Genomic DNA, 14993 nt, shown 5'->3' with positions numbered 1-14993 from the left:
TGAAACTTTGGAGAGCCGCTGCTGCCGGTCAGTGTCAACAATTCTGCGCTAGATGGACCCAGGGTCTGACTCAGTACAAGGCAGCTTCCTATGTTCCTATGAAAAGAAAGCTTTAATTAAAAAATAGGAGTTTTTGGTTTATTTTTTAAGTGGAGGGGGGATAAATATTGCTAATTCATGCAATCCTATGTATGCCTACTGAGACGTCCCATTATGTTTAATGAGGTTTACCCTCAGGAAAGTGTGCATAGGATTCCAGCGCAAGTTACTTTTGCAGGGAGGTTTGCACCTTGATGTCCTGCATGTTTACTCAGAAATATGTCCTGAGTTGTGAGCATGGTACTGCAGGCTTAATACTGTGCTTACCCAATTCCATTCTTATAATTGAATACCCTTCCAGCTCAGTCCTATGCATGTTTTGGTGTGTGTGTGTGTGTGTGTGTGTGTGTGTTTGAATGAACTCTAGCTTCAGCGGTGAGGGAAAGGCACTTAGTACATGCTCAGAGTTTCTCCATAGCTTAGTCCTAGTTTTGAAAACAGACTGATTGGCTGAATCCTGGTGAAGTCTTGGCACAAATGAAGTTATGGGGAGGAAGATACACTGAGAGCTTGTGCATAACGAGGAGGTAGAGGAGAGTCGCACAACACATCTGTTTTTATGAAGAGTTGCTAGAGGATGGTAGTAAGAGGAGGGATGGTTGCATGGAGGGGAACAGAATTGGTAGGGGGAGAATGTAAGTACTCAGTGGTGAAAGAAAAGCATTCTGCATATGCTCAGAGGCACTCTTATGTTTAAGAACATAAGAGCCATGCTGCATCAGACCAAGGTCCATCTAGTCCAGCATTCTGTTCACACAGTGGCCAACCAGATGCCCATGGGAAACCTACAAGCAGGACATGAGTGCAATAGCACCTTCCCACCCATGTTCCCCTGCTGCTAACATCGGTGAAATGTAAATAAATTCTAGTCATTCTAAATGTGCGTGCATGTATATCCTTCAGAAACTTTGCAGGTTTCTTGCCTGGGAGACACCTCTAATAACCTGTGCATTTTCATACAAATTGACCAAAAACCTATTGGGGAAGTGGGGGGGGGGAGGGAAAGGAACGCAAATCACTCCCTACTCCAAATTGGAGAACTCCCCTTACACATGAACTGCTGCACCTATCCTTCTGAAACTTTGCGGGTTTCTTACTTAGGGACAATCTAGGCTGTCTTGTGATTTTCAGAACAATGGTCCACAAGGAAAATAGGGAGATAAACATGGCCTCTTATACATTATTATTATTATTATTATTATTATTTATTTCATTTCTATACCGCCCAATAGCCAAAGCTCTCTGGGCGGTTCACAAAAATTAAAACCAAACAACACACAATAAAACAATTTAAAATATATAGAACATTAAAACCACAATATAACAATACAACCACAATAAAACCTAGCAGCAGTACAGGAGTTTAAAATACAGATTTAAAACAGCAAAGATAAAAATTTAGAAAGCTAACATGTGTGTAATCTATGCATGTGTGCCATCTATACACACGTGCAAGCACACCACATGCACCTCCATATATATATATATATATATATGAGGTGTGCTTAGACTCAGATATGGAGATAGATAGATAGATAGATAGATAGATAGATAGATAGATAGATAGATAGATAGATATGCAAATTTGTGTTATGGGGATCTTTTGTGTTAAAAGGATCTTTTAAGAACCTAGCAACACCCCTGTTCCTATGCATGTTTACTCAGAAATAAATTTCACTGAACTCAGTGGGGCTTAAGAACATAAGAAAAACCTATTGGATCAGACCAAAGGCCTATCTAGACCAGCCATCCTGTTTCCTACAGAGGCAAACCAGATGACTAATGGAGCCTCAAAAGCAGAGGCCCCTACCACTACCAATTCCCCAGCAACTGGTTTTCAGAGGCATGCTGCCTCTGATCCTGGAAGTAGTGTACAGAGCCATCATGACTAGTAGCCATTGATAGCCTTGTCCTCCAGGAATTTGTCTAATCCCTTTTAAAACAGATGAAGAGTATTTCCAGACGAGGGCTCTTGCCACTACCAGTCTAAAGGCACTGTCAGTGGTGCAGCTAGGTAATTTTAGACCCTGGGCCAAATGATCTTACAGGGCCCCCCCTTAGACAGCCATATGTATTACTTCAGTTGTGAAGCACACAACTAATATTCCTCTTCTCCCCTCCATGCTTTACAATTGCTTCTACACTCTTGATATGTTAGAGCAGAAGACCAACCCTGAAACACTCTTGAGTATGTGCAGTTTTTCATTTTAAACCATTTAGGTCATGACACCATAATGACTACAAGAATAAAATGGTGTTTGCTTCTGCTGTCCTGATGTTAAGCACATTTATTTGGGAAAAGGCACCATTTTGTTGTAGAGAGAGATAATATATTTTAAAACTAAAAATAATAAATTGAGCATTTATAATCATGTACATGCCTAGCCGCCCACCCCAGACTATAAAAAGATTAAAAAGAAGAAGAATGAAAAGATGCCATGGCAACCAGTATCAGCCCCAGTAGTCCTAGCATGTCCGTGCCAGCCCTGGTGCTGATGCCAGGCCTGTTTGTCATGTTCCCCATCACCTGCTGCTCTCTAGGTGGTCATTTGGGTCCAGTCCTAGCTCCACCATGGGCATTCTGCACCTATTCCACCTTTCCCTCCATTCCTTCTTCCTTCCCTCCACTCTACGGTACCCTTAGGCTGGGTTCAGATGTAACACTAAGCCATGATGGGCAAGGAGCCTGAGCTGCCCATGATGGACTAGTGTGTCGTGTGTGTGGGGAGGTGTTTTTCCCACCCACTATGGGTTATTTCTCCTGATTAAGCCACCCTCAGAACCCACACTCTGCAGTAGGGGTTGTGGCACCCATGGTGGGATAGCGTGTTGTCTGTCATGTACGCATGAGTTAAATAGAGCCTCCATAGAGGTCCATGGCAAGAGCAGCTGAAAAAGCGGCTGCTTCTTCACCTCTGTTCACCACACGAGCAGATACAAGGTCACAGACGCAGTAATGCACAGCCATGGGCACTCCCACCCATGAGGCCATCTTTACTGCTTTCCCCAGAGACATGCAGATGGACCTGGGGAAGCCATCCAAGAACTCCAGGCTCTGTGGCCGGTGGTGCAGAGACAGGCGAGTGAGGAAGAGGAACATGAGAGGACCCAACACAGCATCCTTGACTTAGATCAGTGCATGATAGAGTCCCTGACCCAGACAGGGAAACCCCTGCCAGATGCGTGTGGGGGAGCTACAGTGCATACTCCTTCCGGAGCTATCTCAGTTGAGGCCGGGTGACCACACCCTGTCCCACGCACAGCTGCAGCCTGTCCCCAGACAGCCCATGCTTCCCATTGCCCATGCAGTGAGGCCTCCGTGCATAGGCAGCCAGAAGAGGAGGAGGAGGACAACAACAACAATGACGAGGAGCCAGAGGAATGGCCTGGACTTTCCCCGCCGCCCGCCGTGCCCAGCACGGGTGGACTACTTGGCCCCGGAGGACGACTAGCCCATTCTCACCGGCGCCCAGCGGGCAGCCCAACTGCACACTAAATGCAAAGCCGACACACTGCAAGTGGTGCACATTTTGGTGGCCACCACAGAAATCTCTGGTGAACATACCCACACCCTCTTCAAGAAGATGGCCATAAAGGAGGAAAGAAGATGGGCCAGCGAGCACCTGCTCACTGTTTGGTTTATGCACGTGACGGGTGAGAACATCCAGGTGTGCACTCCGGCAATATGTGACTGGCGAGTCAGTGCATGTGGGGATGGCCACCTCAGACCTGGTTTATGAACACACTATGGCAGCACGCGTGGCTACCTTGAACCACCAGACAGAAGCCATGCAATCACTGGCAGCAGCTATTCAAGGGGCAATGCCTTCACAGCATGGGCCCGTGCCATACATGGTGTATCCTTATGCGCCTCCTCAGCCACTCCTCCCCATGCCAGCACATGGAGGCGATGCCCCACCAATCTTCCCAAGGTATCCTGTCAGTGGCCCCAACCCTGTCTGTCCTGTGGGAGAAAGAAAATGCGCTCCAGAAGATGAACGTGTCCCTCGCTGCCGTCCTCCATGAAGAAGACGTCGCCTGACGGAGAAGGATGTGGGGGAGGGGGCTGGAGAGGGTGGCTGGGCCCAGTAGTCCTGCCACGTCACAACGCTCCCTGAATACTACCCCCACGCAAGCTGCTTATTGTTCACTATCTCCCTCTTCCTTTCCCAAGGGGACTAACAAAGTTACTAATGGCAGCTGCGCTTTCAAGGCCACAGCCGGCCACCAGGACAGCAACAATGTTGTGGTTCTCGGGGGACAGAAACAGGGAGCCCAGATTTTTTGCAGTCCTTACTCTTGACTGGCTGTCCATGAGGCATGGATCCACCTGCGTGCCAGAGACGGGGCCTTGCCACCCTTTGACAGATGCTCATGGGGGTTAGGCATCAAATCAGCTGTCTACGTCAGTGAGGTTTGCTGGGGAGCAGGGGTTGACTGCAGCCCTGTGACAGCTGGGAAAATCAGCTAACATTATTCTGTCTATGCTTCCCCGCTCTATCCCCCTCTCCTTGCTGCCCTCCATCAGTGTTCCTGCTTAACACTAACCTAGACTGCGCATTTAGGCAGAGATTCCATGTGATTCACCACCACCTCGAGCAGAGCACAACAAGGTCGCCACCCCTACCCCCAAGATGCAAAGTTAACGGTCAGGGCTGCATGACTGCTCCCTCCCTGCCTGTCAGAGTGGAAACTGAGCCGATAGAACCCCAGAGCAGTTCTGATTCTGAGGAGGATCAGCAATCCGTGGGAGAGGAGCCAGCTCATCCCTCACAGGCACAGCAGCTGGCAGAGATTCCTCCTGCCGGCATTCCTGAGATAGCTAGTGACCCGGGCAGTGAGAGAGTGCGGGAGGGGGGCTTGCTAGATGCTCAACGCAGACGCAGGGAGTGACGAGCGATGGAGGGCACGGAAAGGAGGCATAGCACCCGTTTGGCGCGCAAGCAACGGCCGCGTCCCGTGGACCCAAGGGAAAGAGGGAGGATCTCTCCCTAGCCCATAAGTTCAGGGTCTTCAAGTTATTCTCCTTCAAACGGGGACCAACTGCCTACCCAGAGCATAGGCTACTCCACTGTTAATTGCTTAGTCGCTGGTGATAGCATCTGAAAGAGTCATTAAGTTGTAAAAGGATTACAGCCTTAAAAAGAATCCTTTCGTCTGTGTCTTCAGTTGGCTATTGGAGTGTACTGTAAGAGGCCACTAGGTCGCTCCTGACACTACCTTCTTCGCTTGCGGCCATGCTTCCTAGTTCCCTCCATAGGTCCCACCCCACACACTCCCTGCCTGGCTCAGCTTTCTCATGCCATCCTCTGCACTGCCCCCTCCTACGCCCACCCTCCCCCCCTGCTTTTTCTGTCCTCTCTCGTCTCTGGAGCAGGCACCATTTGGAAGATGACATGGCTATGCAAGTACTGCTGTCAGCGGCACTTTATGTCATCCTGCAAGCTGTAGCAGAGGAGTGTGCGGATGAAGAGGACTAAGTTGGTCAATGGTGGCTGATGGATGCAGCGGATATGCGGCCCAGCCTGCACCACCTTGAAGCATCTCAGCTATGCTACGGTTCTACATGACCACTCTGGGCCTGAATGCTGAGGCTCACTCCCACATGCTGGGGGAGATGGTGGTGGGGTGATGGCGGCATCTGCAGAAGAAGAGCATGGGCGTCATCGTGGGAATGGCAGCCACCGAGGACCTGCACAGAGATGGGTCACACGCCGTTGGGTCCTTCTGCACACCAACACTGTCCGGACAGAGATGCAGGATATGGAGGACTAGGATGATGTGTGCTTCAGGGGCACTTTCTGCATGTCCCATGGAACTTCTGAGGTCATCACCATGGAAATCGGCTCAGTGATACAGTGCTGTGACACCATCATGTGCCACACAATTGAAGTGACACGATGGCTGGCTCTGATGCTGTATAAGCTTGCTTTCAACGTGGGCTACCTGCCCCTGAGCACCATATTTGGGGTGGGGAAGTCCACTGCCTGTGAGATCTTCAGGGAGAGGGTGCACATGTTGAATGAGCTGTACCTGTCCGATGCCATTATGGTTGGTGATGAGAAGACAAATGTGAGGGGCCCCCGTGACCTGGGCTTCCCGTGGGCCATGGTGGCCCTGGTCTCCCCTGTGTGCATTCCGCCCCCCGAAAGGAGTGATGGGTACTACAACTGTAAGCTCTACTACAGCATGGTTGGTCCTGCAGGAGCTTGTGAATGCCAAAGGTCAATTTCTGGATGTGTACGCAGGGGTGCCTGGGAGATGCCACAACATGGTGATCTTCTGGAATTCCCCCCTTGGCAGATAAGCTGGCCATGGGTAGGTTCTTCACCAGCCCTCCCTGCACACACAAACAATGGTGTGTGGCATGCCTGTGAGCCTGCTAATTCTCAGTGACTAGGCTTCTGCACTCCAGCCAGGGCTGATGCTGCCTTTCCGTGGTCCCAGGGCGGCCAAGCAGAAGAACTTCCACTAGTACTGGAACCACACAAGAATGCCAGTGGAGTGCACCTGTAGGCATGTGAAGGCATGCTGCGCTCCCTGCACACCCTTCTGGATGTAGAAGAGGACATTGTGCCAGATGTGATCGTGGTCTGCTGCATTCTGCACATCTGCGAGTTGAGGGGAAACATGCTGCTGCAGGACCATTCTTACCTCCCAGGGCTGGGGCGGATGAGGTGGTGCCCTTCGACGGCAGAGGGGAGGCGCCCCCCCCCCAGCCCCATACCCTCGAATGCTACTCAGACTGAGGCGAGAAGAGTATGCTGACTGGATTTGGGCTCATTTCCCACGTGTGTCCCATGGGTGAAGGGGCTTCTTCCCAACCGTGAGCAACCCCCCTCCACCCGCCGCAGAGGCCCCTTCCCCATGTGCCATGGAACACCTTCTTCTCCTGCTTCCTCGCCCGAGATCCCCGTGAAAACCCTTCCAAGCACTCCGAACACCAAGCTGATGCTAAGTAGTGACTTAGCATTTGGATATGCCTAATTAATCATTATTCCACAGGGCCAGTATTGTGCATGCCCAAGAAGCCACTTTGTGCACCAATAAAGTGTTTATTTTCATCCTGTGCTGTTCCACTGATGGCAATGAGGTGGGGGGGGGGAGCAGGCAGAGGCATGGGAAAGGGGGGTGGGGAGAGTGGAGGTGCATGTAGGAGTGGGTAGGGGAGAAGGAAGCGGCTTATCACCAGCACTTTCACACAGTAGCTTCCCACAGTGAAGAACAGCTGGTGGCCCAGTGGAGGGGGGAGGTATACAGGTCTTCATGGCCTTTGTGCCAACTGGGAAGTGGTTGGGGCCCCCACAGCCACTTCTCAGGTGAGTGGCAGGAGAGGCAGTGGGGCTTGTGGAGACTGAGCACTACACCTGGGGTGGGGAAGTGGTCGGGGCTGCATGACTGGGTTTTGAATGGAGGGCAGCATTGGGATTTCCTGGAGGTGGATGGTGATGCAAGGGGGGGGGAATGGGAGGTAGGTGGCATGCAGATTGGGATCTGGCCTTTGTCAATATAGGCAGCAGCAAACTGATGGGCACTACCGGGGGGCTACCAGGGGAATGGCACGGATCACACTGGGAGGGAGGGGAGGTCAGGGATGGAATGGATGACATTGCCCCGATCCTGAGCCCACACTTCCAGGCCAAGTCTGGGAGCAGGCAGCAGCTATAAACTGCAGCTGCAGAATTGGGGCAGTGAGCATGGGGTTGGGAATGGCAGCAGGTGGCAGAAGGGAGATGCCCCTTGTGCCCAGCGGACCAATCAGAGAAGGGCTGCTGCCATAGAGGGAGTGCTAGGGCCAGGAACTGTTTTTCACTGCAAGGGACTCTGGAATACATGGCTGCTGGGGCTGGAGGAGAGGCAGGGGGTGGGTAAATGAACCACGTTGTGTGATCGTCTGACAGGAGCATGGGGCGTTGTTAGCGTTAACCACTCCGCAGAGTGGCTAGTTAACCACCATCGGTTAACTTTATGTGTGAACAGGCCCTAAGTCTTTTGGTGTAAAAACGTCTGATAGATGGAGATGTGAAGTTGTCCAGAGACTCCCCAACCTCAAAAAGCAAGCCAAAGATCCCCATCAGCTGAAACCCTGGACCCCACCCAATGACAAGTAAACACAGCAATCTTATCGCGGGGCGAGGACAGGACACCGAAATTCTCCCAGGCACAGGCAGCGCGAGCGCGCGCACAACAGAGGCAGATGTCTAGCCACGCGTGTTGCCTCGCTTGCAGACACTCGCACACACGCGCTCTAGCGAAGCTTCAGAAGGGAGCGCGGGGAACAGCCGGCTGCTTGCCTCTGTGGGGAGCAGGGAGGGCTTGATATGGATCCCCTGGGGTAGCAAGAACGCCCTGGAATCGAAGCACGTGCGATTCCAGGGAGGAGACCACGAGGACGGGGGAGAAAGCGGATTCTTCAGAAGCGGGCGTGGAGGGAGTTGTGTAAAAGAATCATAACGGCGGGACCAAATTGCGGAGGGACGGGAACAGCAGCCATGAAAGAGTCGAGTCCAGCCACGAAGGAAAGCGCAGGGGGATGAGGGACGGCAGAGCAGGCGCCCCGCCTCGCCTCGCCCACCCGCAGCTGCGGCCCTCCTGTTCCTGGGGGCGGGGGCGGGACGACGACGGCGACTCTCCCCCAGCCTGCGGGCGGGCTCGGCTGGGGACTGAACTGAGGCGGCTCCGGCCACAGGTGCTGCCTCACACGTCCCTTGGAAACGCCTCGCTCCATAGCAACGCAAAAGAGCGAGGGGTGGGAGGGGGCACAGAAAGAAATCTGCAGGGACAGATGGCTGCGGGGTGGAGATCGGGGGCAGTACGAACGCAGCTCCTTCTGAGAGGTCCCGGGGCTCAAGCCTGCCTGGTGGCAGTCATACGCAAGTGCCCTCTGCCCTGAAAGGGTGTAGCCTTCGTCCTAGGAATGGAGACGTACGCGGCGGCAAATGAGTCGGGGGAGGGGCGCACTCTGCATATGCCCAGAGGCGCTTGCGGAAGACTCCTGGTCTCGATTTAAAGCAAACAGTCGTTGAGCCGGCTGAGCCCTGGTGATGACCTGCGGCTCCTGTGTACGTGGAAGAGGCGGAACGCCCCGAGGACGCTGATCTCCCCCACCCCGCCCCGTCTAAGATAACTGCAAGCGGCGGAGGGGAGCGTCCACTGCTGTGTCTACTACATGTCCTTCCCTGCAAGACGGGACGGGGACGCGCGCGCGCCCCCTCGTCTCCTCTCCCCCACGGCGCACTTTCCCCTGCTCGAGTAGCCCCACCCCAAGCCCCAAGAGGGCATCTTTCCTTCCCCCCCATTCCCTTGCTGGCTGCAAGAGCAGCAGCCGCCGCCCCACGCGCAATTCTGCCGCTGGAGGGGGCGGCCTCTCGTGGCGTGCAGCGCAGGGACTAGTCAGCAGACGGAGGGTTAACAGCGGCCGGCGAGCCAGACGGGCAGGCAGACAGACGGACAAGACAGCCGCGGAGAGAGAGGGGGGAAGACGAGGCTGGAGCAGCCGGCCCGCAGCCACCGCCTTCGCCTCCCTCTGCCCAGCCCGCCTGGCAATGGAAGACGACGCCTGTGGGGAGAAGAGCAGCGGCAGCCGGACTCTTCCAAGCCCGGCGGGGTCCCTGGCCCCCGCCAGGAAGGTGAGTTAGCGGCTCGCCGGCTCGCCCGGAGAAGAGGGAAGCTGAGCTCGCCCACCTGCCACTGCCCGGAGACGGCGAGACTGCTCGCTGCCCTTCGCCAGCCCGTCGCCTCTGTTGCCCCTCTCCCTTCCGTGGTCCTCCTCTGTCTCCTGCTTCCCACAGGGAAGGCTTAGCGCGGGGGGGGGGGGGGGCGGTGCTTCCTCAATCCCCGTGAGGTCGACGTTTCCAAAACGGGGGCTCATATTGGCACTGGGGAAGCGATGACACTTCTGCGGTGGTCAGATGTGGGGGGAGGGACGCGGAGAGGCGGCGGGTCCTGGGCGGGGGCGCACAGCTGGAAGGAGCTAAGGGGCGATGTCGGTTTCGCGAGGCTCTCTGAGGAGGTGGGGCGGCTCTATTCCCTTGGATGTGCGGGGGTCTCCACGCGGCTGCCTGAAGATGTGTGGGAAGGGGGCTCAGGTCCTGTTGGGTCCGAGATCTTTTCCAGGGGTTTCAGTGTGAAAGTGTCTGCGTGGCTGCCTCCCGTGGACTTGGCGCTTTGGTCTTCTTGTATGAAGAGGTGTCAAGGGAGGGGAGCTCTGACCGTGTGCCGTGGGGCGCTTGGTGCACGGGGTTTGCTGGACTGAAGAGGGACATTCTGTTCTGAGTAGTGTGTGGGGGGGGGAGGGGGAGGGAGGGTCCGAAATCAAGGATGTTTGATCAAGGAAAACATGTCCCGTAAAGAAGGACAATTTGGCACTTAGCGGTCTCATCTTGTCCTTTCCATTACCCCTTCCCCAGCCCTACAAAGAGCCCCTTAAACTCCATCTCTTGTAACATACACGAAGACCTGTTGTGCCCAAGAATAACTGTGGTGAGCAAGAAGGCACTGCAAGGAGGGAGGGTGATTACTTGAGCCCCCTGCACATTGGTTGAAGAAGGAATCCCACGATGGGTTCAGACCAGGCTAGCTATCAGACAGGGAAGCAGTGAATGTGCCACACATCAACACATCTGGGGAAATCTTGAGACACTCAGGAGCTTTTGGATACAGTTGGGAATTCAGCCACCCAGTAGCCTCATTGCTTTGGTTTAGCAGTCCCTTCCTCAACATAAGAAAATACATTTGGTTTCCAGGATTTACACTGCAATCCTAAACATGCTTACTCAGAAGTAAAGCCCGGTCATTTCAATAGGATTTATGCTTCCAAGTGTGTGTGCACTGGACTGCAGCTTCTCTCTGGCATTCCCGGTTGTGAGTGTTAAGATTCTAGGCCATCTGATCCACAGGTAGATATACCAGTGAGGTTCATTTTGTCAGCCCTTGCATATCACACTGCTGTCCCCAGCGAGACTAGGATTAACATTTCGCAGCTTTTCACCATCAGCAGCAGCGTCACCACTGTAGGGTGAGAAACCACTAGACTCGCTTTGCAACCTCAGCTAGCAAATGCTGTTGAATTTCTGTAAACAGTACATTAGCCACCATCAATATAAAGTCACAGCTCAGCTTTTGAACACAGCAGGACTCACACTTTGGATAGCACCAGCATTTTTATTCCCAGTCCCTGTGTGCGTGTGTGTGGGGGGGGGGAGAGAGAGAGATCTGTACAAGGGACCATTTCCCCCCTCTTCCAATTCCCTTCTCAGAGTTGCCTGTCTGGATCAGACCATGGCTCCATCTAGTCCAGCATTGTCTCCCACAGTGGCCAGCAAAATGCCTGGGAAGCTCACAGCAGGGGGTGATGTAATAGCCATGCCCTGTTTGCCTTCAGCACCTAGCTACGAGGTATACTGCTTCTAATCATGGATGCTCTCTTTGGCTTGCCTTTGCAGGACCTGGCTTCCATTCATTTCTCTATCCCTTTAAAACCAAACAAACATCTAAGCTAGAGGTTAGCACTCCATTTTGTGGTAATGAATTCTGTAAGTTAATTTATTATGTGCTGTGTGAAGAATTACTTTCCTTTGTTCTGAATCTACTGCCAATTGGTGTCATTGGAAGAAGGGGAAAATGGTCCCTGTTTACTTCCACACTGTTCACAACCTTGTACACCTCTCTCAGGCCCCCTCAGCATATTTTTCAATATTCCCTATTCCTTTCTCCAGTAAGTAGCTGGATCTATTGCAGCAAACCCACTTCGGCAGCTGGCTTTTAATACTACCATTGCTCCTGATTAAGGGTAACTGTCCATTCATCTCAGGTCTTGGCCAGTGTGGGATTCAGAACAATGGTACAGAATTCCACCCACAGTCTCTAGACTGCAGGGCCAGTTTTCCTTCTGCCCACGTTGCTATATTTGTGGGACTTTGAACATCCTGGCATGCATGTGAAAATCAGGAGAGACAACTGAAATCTAACTCAAGAGATTTCTGGCTAGGCTTAGGGCAATTAGGATCTGCCTAAAATATTTTAGTATCTGAAGCAGAATATCCAAATTGCACGCTCCTTCCCTCTACTAATTAATATGAGGCACAACAAACCAGGACACTGTCCTGCACAGGACCCGCTGAAATGAATAGGAGGAGCTGTGCAAGAGCATGGGAGTGCCCTTGTGCAGCGTTCATTCATTCAATGGGGCTTGCACAAGAGAATGTCCTTGTTGACTGTGCCCTGTGGGTCAGAACAGTCTTTCATTCTACCAGCCTAAATGGTGGCAAACATTCGCCAGCTGAGGGAGCAACCTCATCTTCACTCATGGTAGGGTCTCCTCTGAGAACAGTTCTGCTGGAGTGAAAAATAAAATCCTGATTTAAATGTTCAAAATGTAGAATGCAAATCCCAACGCGCTCCCCAGTAAATTATCCTGGTTAATGATACCCCTGACTATTATTTTTAAATGTACCTTTTGTTTCCCCACTGAATGTGTTTCTTCATATTAGATCTCATTATGTTTTTATCAACTAACTAGATTAAAGATCTCTTTACTGTTGGAAATGCAAAGAAATTCTAGGAACCTAGGCGAAAAACATATGAGACTCCTAGATAAATATTGTTATGTCAGGGAACAGTCAACTGTGGGATTAATAAGGGAAAGTGACATCTCGCAGATCTACCCGAATTCTCTGAGGATATCAGGCAGCATGTAGAACAGGGCAACCCGGTTGATTTAGTGCAATTGGATTTTCAGAAGCTTTTGACAAAGCCCTTCGTCAAAGGCTCTTGAGAAAACAAAGTCATCCTGGAATCACAGGGGAGATATTTTTTGTGAAGCCGTAATGAGTTTTTAAAAGATGAGAATCCAAGCAGATTTTTTTTTAAGTGTTGTGCTGGCACAAGCCCTGTTTCTTTTGTCAGGGTCAACCCTAACATTAGGCATATTTTGGGTACTTAAAAGAAAGAAGACAGTTAATATAATGCATTTTATTACCATTTGATTTTCTGCCTCAGGCACCAAAATGTCTTCTGCTATTTCTGTGCTTTGTTGAGACATGCTATGTTGAGGACTAGAATGATGATGAGGTAGGAATAAATGGTCAATTGTCATATTGAAAGGGCAAATAGGAGGATGGGAGAAAGCATTTGTATCAGGGAAGTGCTGTTAAACATATTCAGTAGTGACTTCAAAAAAGGAGGGGAGGGCTATTGAGGTGGAAACATTTACAGCTGGCAAAGCTTTAAAGTCCAGAGCAGACTGCTGTCTTCTGGAAGGTCATTACACAACTGGGTGACTTTAGCAATAAAATGGCAGATGAAATTCAGTGTTGGGAATTGCAAAGCAATACACGCCTTAATGGTGGTGGGGATCCTTATTGTAAGTATTCCAATAAAAGCAGAGCACATATTTTAATGTCAGTGTGTGAATCAAACGTGCATTTGCACTTCCAAGTGCTGTGTCCACAGTGCTGATCCACCTCCACCCACATCTCAGCCTGATGCTGAAGAATAAAGCGGGGGGAGGTGCAGAGGAAGGCAAGAAAAATGATCAGCAAGATGGAACAGCTTCTGTAAGACTTGAAGCTAAAAAGATTAGGATCTGCCCATTGAACTGTATGACAGGAAGAGGGTGCAATGGAGACATATGAGATAATGAATGTTGTGAAGTTAACTGGAAGCAGTTGTTAATTTGGCATAACTAGCAATATAAAAACAGCTGAGCACCTGAAGAGAGACAGGCAGAGGGTTTTAAAGTAATACTCAGTGCAGTTCAATTTGATCTATGACTCAAATGTTGCCACAGAACGTTGTGATGGTAGAAATAACACTGTTTTTTAAAGGCTTGCCACTGCAATCCTATACATGTCTACTCAGAAGTAAGTCCCAGTAATCCCGATGGGGCTTACTCCCAGGAAAGTGCATGTAGGATTGGAGCTTAAAGAAGAAATCTGGAGAAAAAGAATGTCAGTAGCTATTAGCTAAACAGTCAGAGAATATGAGCTCAGGGTGTTTCTAAAATCTCCAACAGCTAGAAGCTATGAGTAAATGGCAAGAATTGGATTACTGTTCAGTTGCCTCATAGTTTTCTCTGAAATGTTGAGTCTTGGTGGGTATCAACTGTTCTGGCCCAAGCAGATGGACGGTTGATTTAAGCATGTACACCTTCCGTCACTAAATCTTCTTTTATAAGGAGTTCATAACGATGAGCACGTTCCCTCTTAAAATGCTTTTAGAAACTGGGAGGATCCAAGGAGCCACCCTAAAGTGAGTCAGATCAATTGTCCAGCCAGCTTGTAAGGCTGTTAAACCAAACTGGCAGCGCTCTTGCATCACTAGTGTTCAAAGCATTTCACATAAATTATTTTATCATTACAGCAACCCTGTAAGGTAGATCAGTATTATCTCCATACCGCAGATTGGGGTGGGGGCTGAGGGAGTCAAGAGAGTGGTTTGCCTAAAGCCATCTAGTGAGATCATAGCAGAGGAGTGATTCAAACTAGGGACTTTCTGAGCCCTAGCTCAGTTTCGAAGACTGCTGTCCTAAACCCATGTACTTAAGCCTCACTGAATTAAGTGGGACTCACTTCTGAGTAGACAGTTATTTATAGGATTGTGCTGTTAGCCACTATGCCGTACAAGTTCTCAGCCACTGCTCTGATATATGGGACAAGCATGCTCTCTGCTACTCGCTCCACACAGCCCAAAAGGTACAGCCCTCATTTCTCCTTGAGCTCAGATCCTGGATAGGTTTAATCTGGGGACTCAAAAGAGACCAAATACAAGTACTTCCACTAGCTCACCAAAGAAGGGTTATTAAACAGAGTGAGCTAATTATTAAACATCTCACTGAAAGACATATTTCTCAATCATTTTTGTTTGTCTGTTCTTGCAGCCATTTCCTAACTTTC

The 14993-nt window shown here is 50.8% G+C and overlaps 1 protein-coding gene and 1 pseudogene across 2 annotated transcripts in view; both read left to right on the top strand.

Moving 5' to 3' along the window:
* The window catches only part of LOC146352896 (protein CFDP2 pseudogene), a 1048348-nt pseudogene that overhangs the window by 193489 nt on the left and 839866 nt on the right, over nucleotides 1–14993 (top strand). The gene's annotated exons all lie outside the window — the stretch shown is intronic.
* The window catches only part of PIANP (PILR alpha associated neural protein), a 32013-nt gene continuing 26547 nt past the window's right edge, over nucleotides 9528–14993 (top strand). The window contains exon 1 of the mRNA XM_084835175.1: nucleotides 9528–9728. The gene's annotated coding sequence lies outside the window, so the exon portion shown is untranslated. The remainder of the gene's footprint in view (nucleotides 9729–14993) is intronic.

The sequence above is a fragment of the Heloderma suspectum genome, chromosome 2 (genome assembly GCF_057233095.1).
Source record: "Heloderma suspectum isolate Gila_16-S chromosome 2, 16-S_ref, whole genome shotgun sequence".
Lineage (NCBI taxonomy): Eukaryota > Metazoa > Chordata > Lepidosauria > Squamata > Helodermatidae > Heloderma > Heloderma suspectum.
Note: the sequence above shows the minus strand (reverse complement) of the source record. Positions and strands in the feature narration are given on the sequence as shown.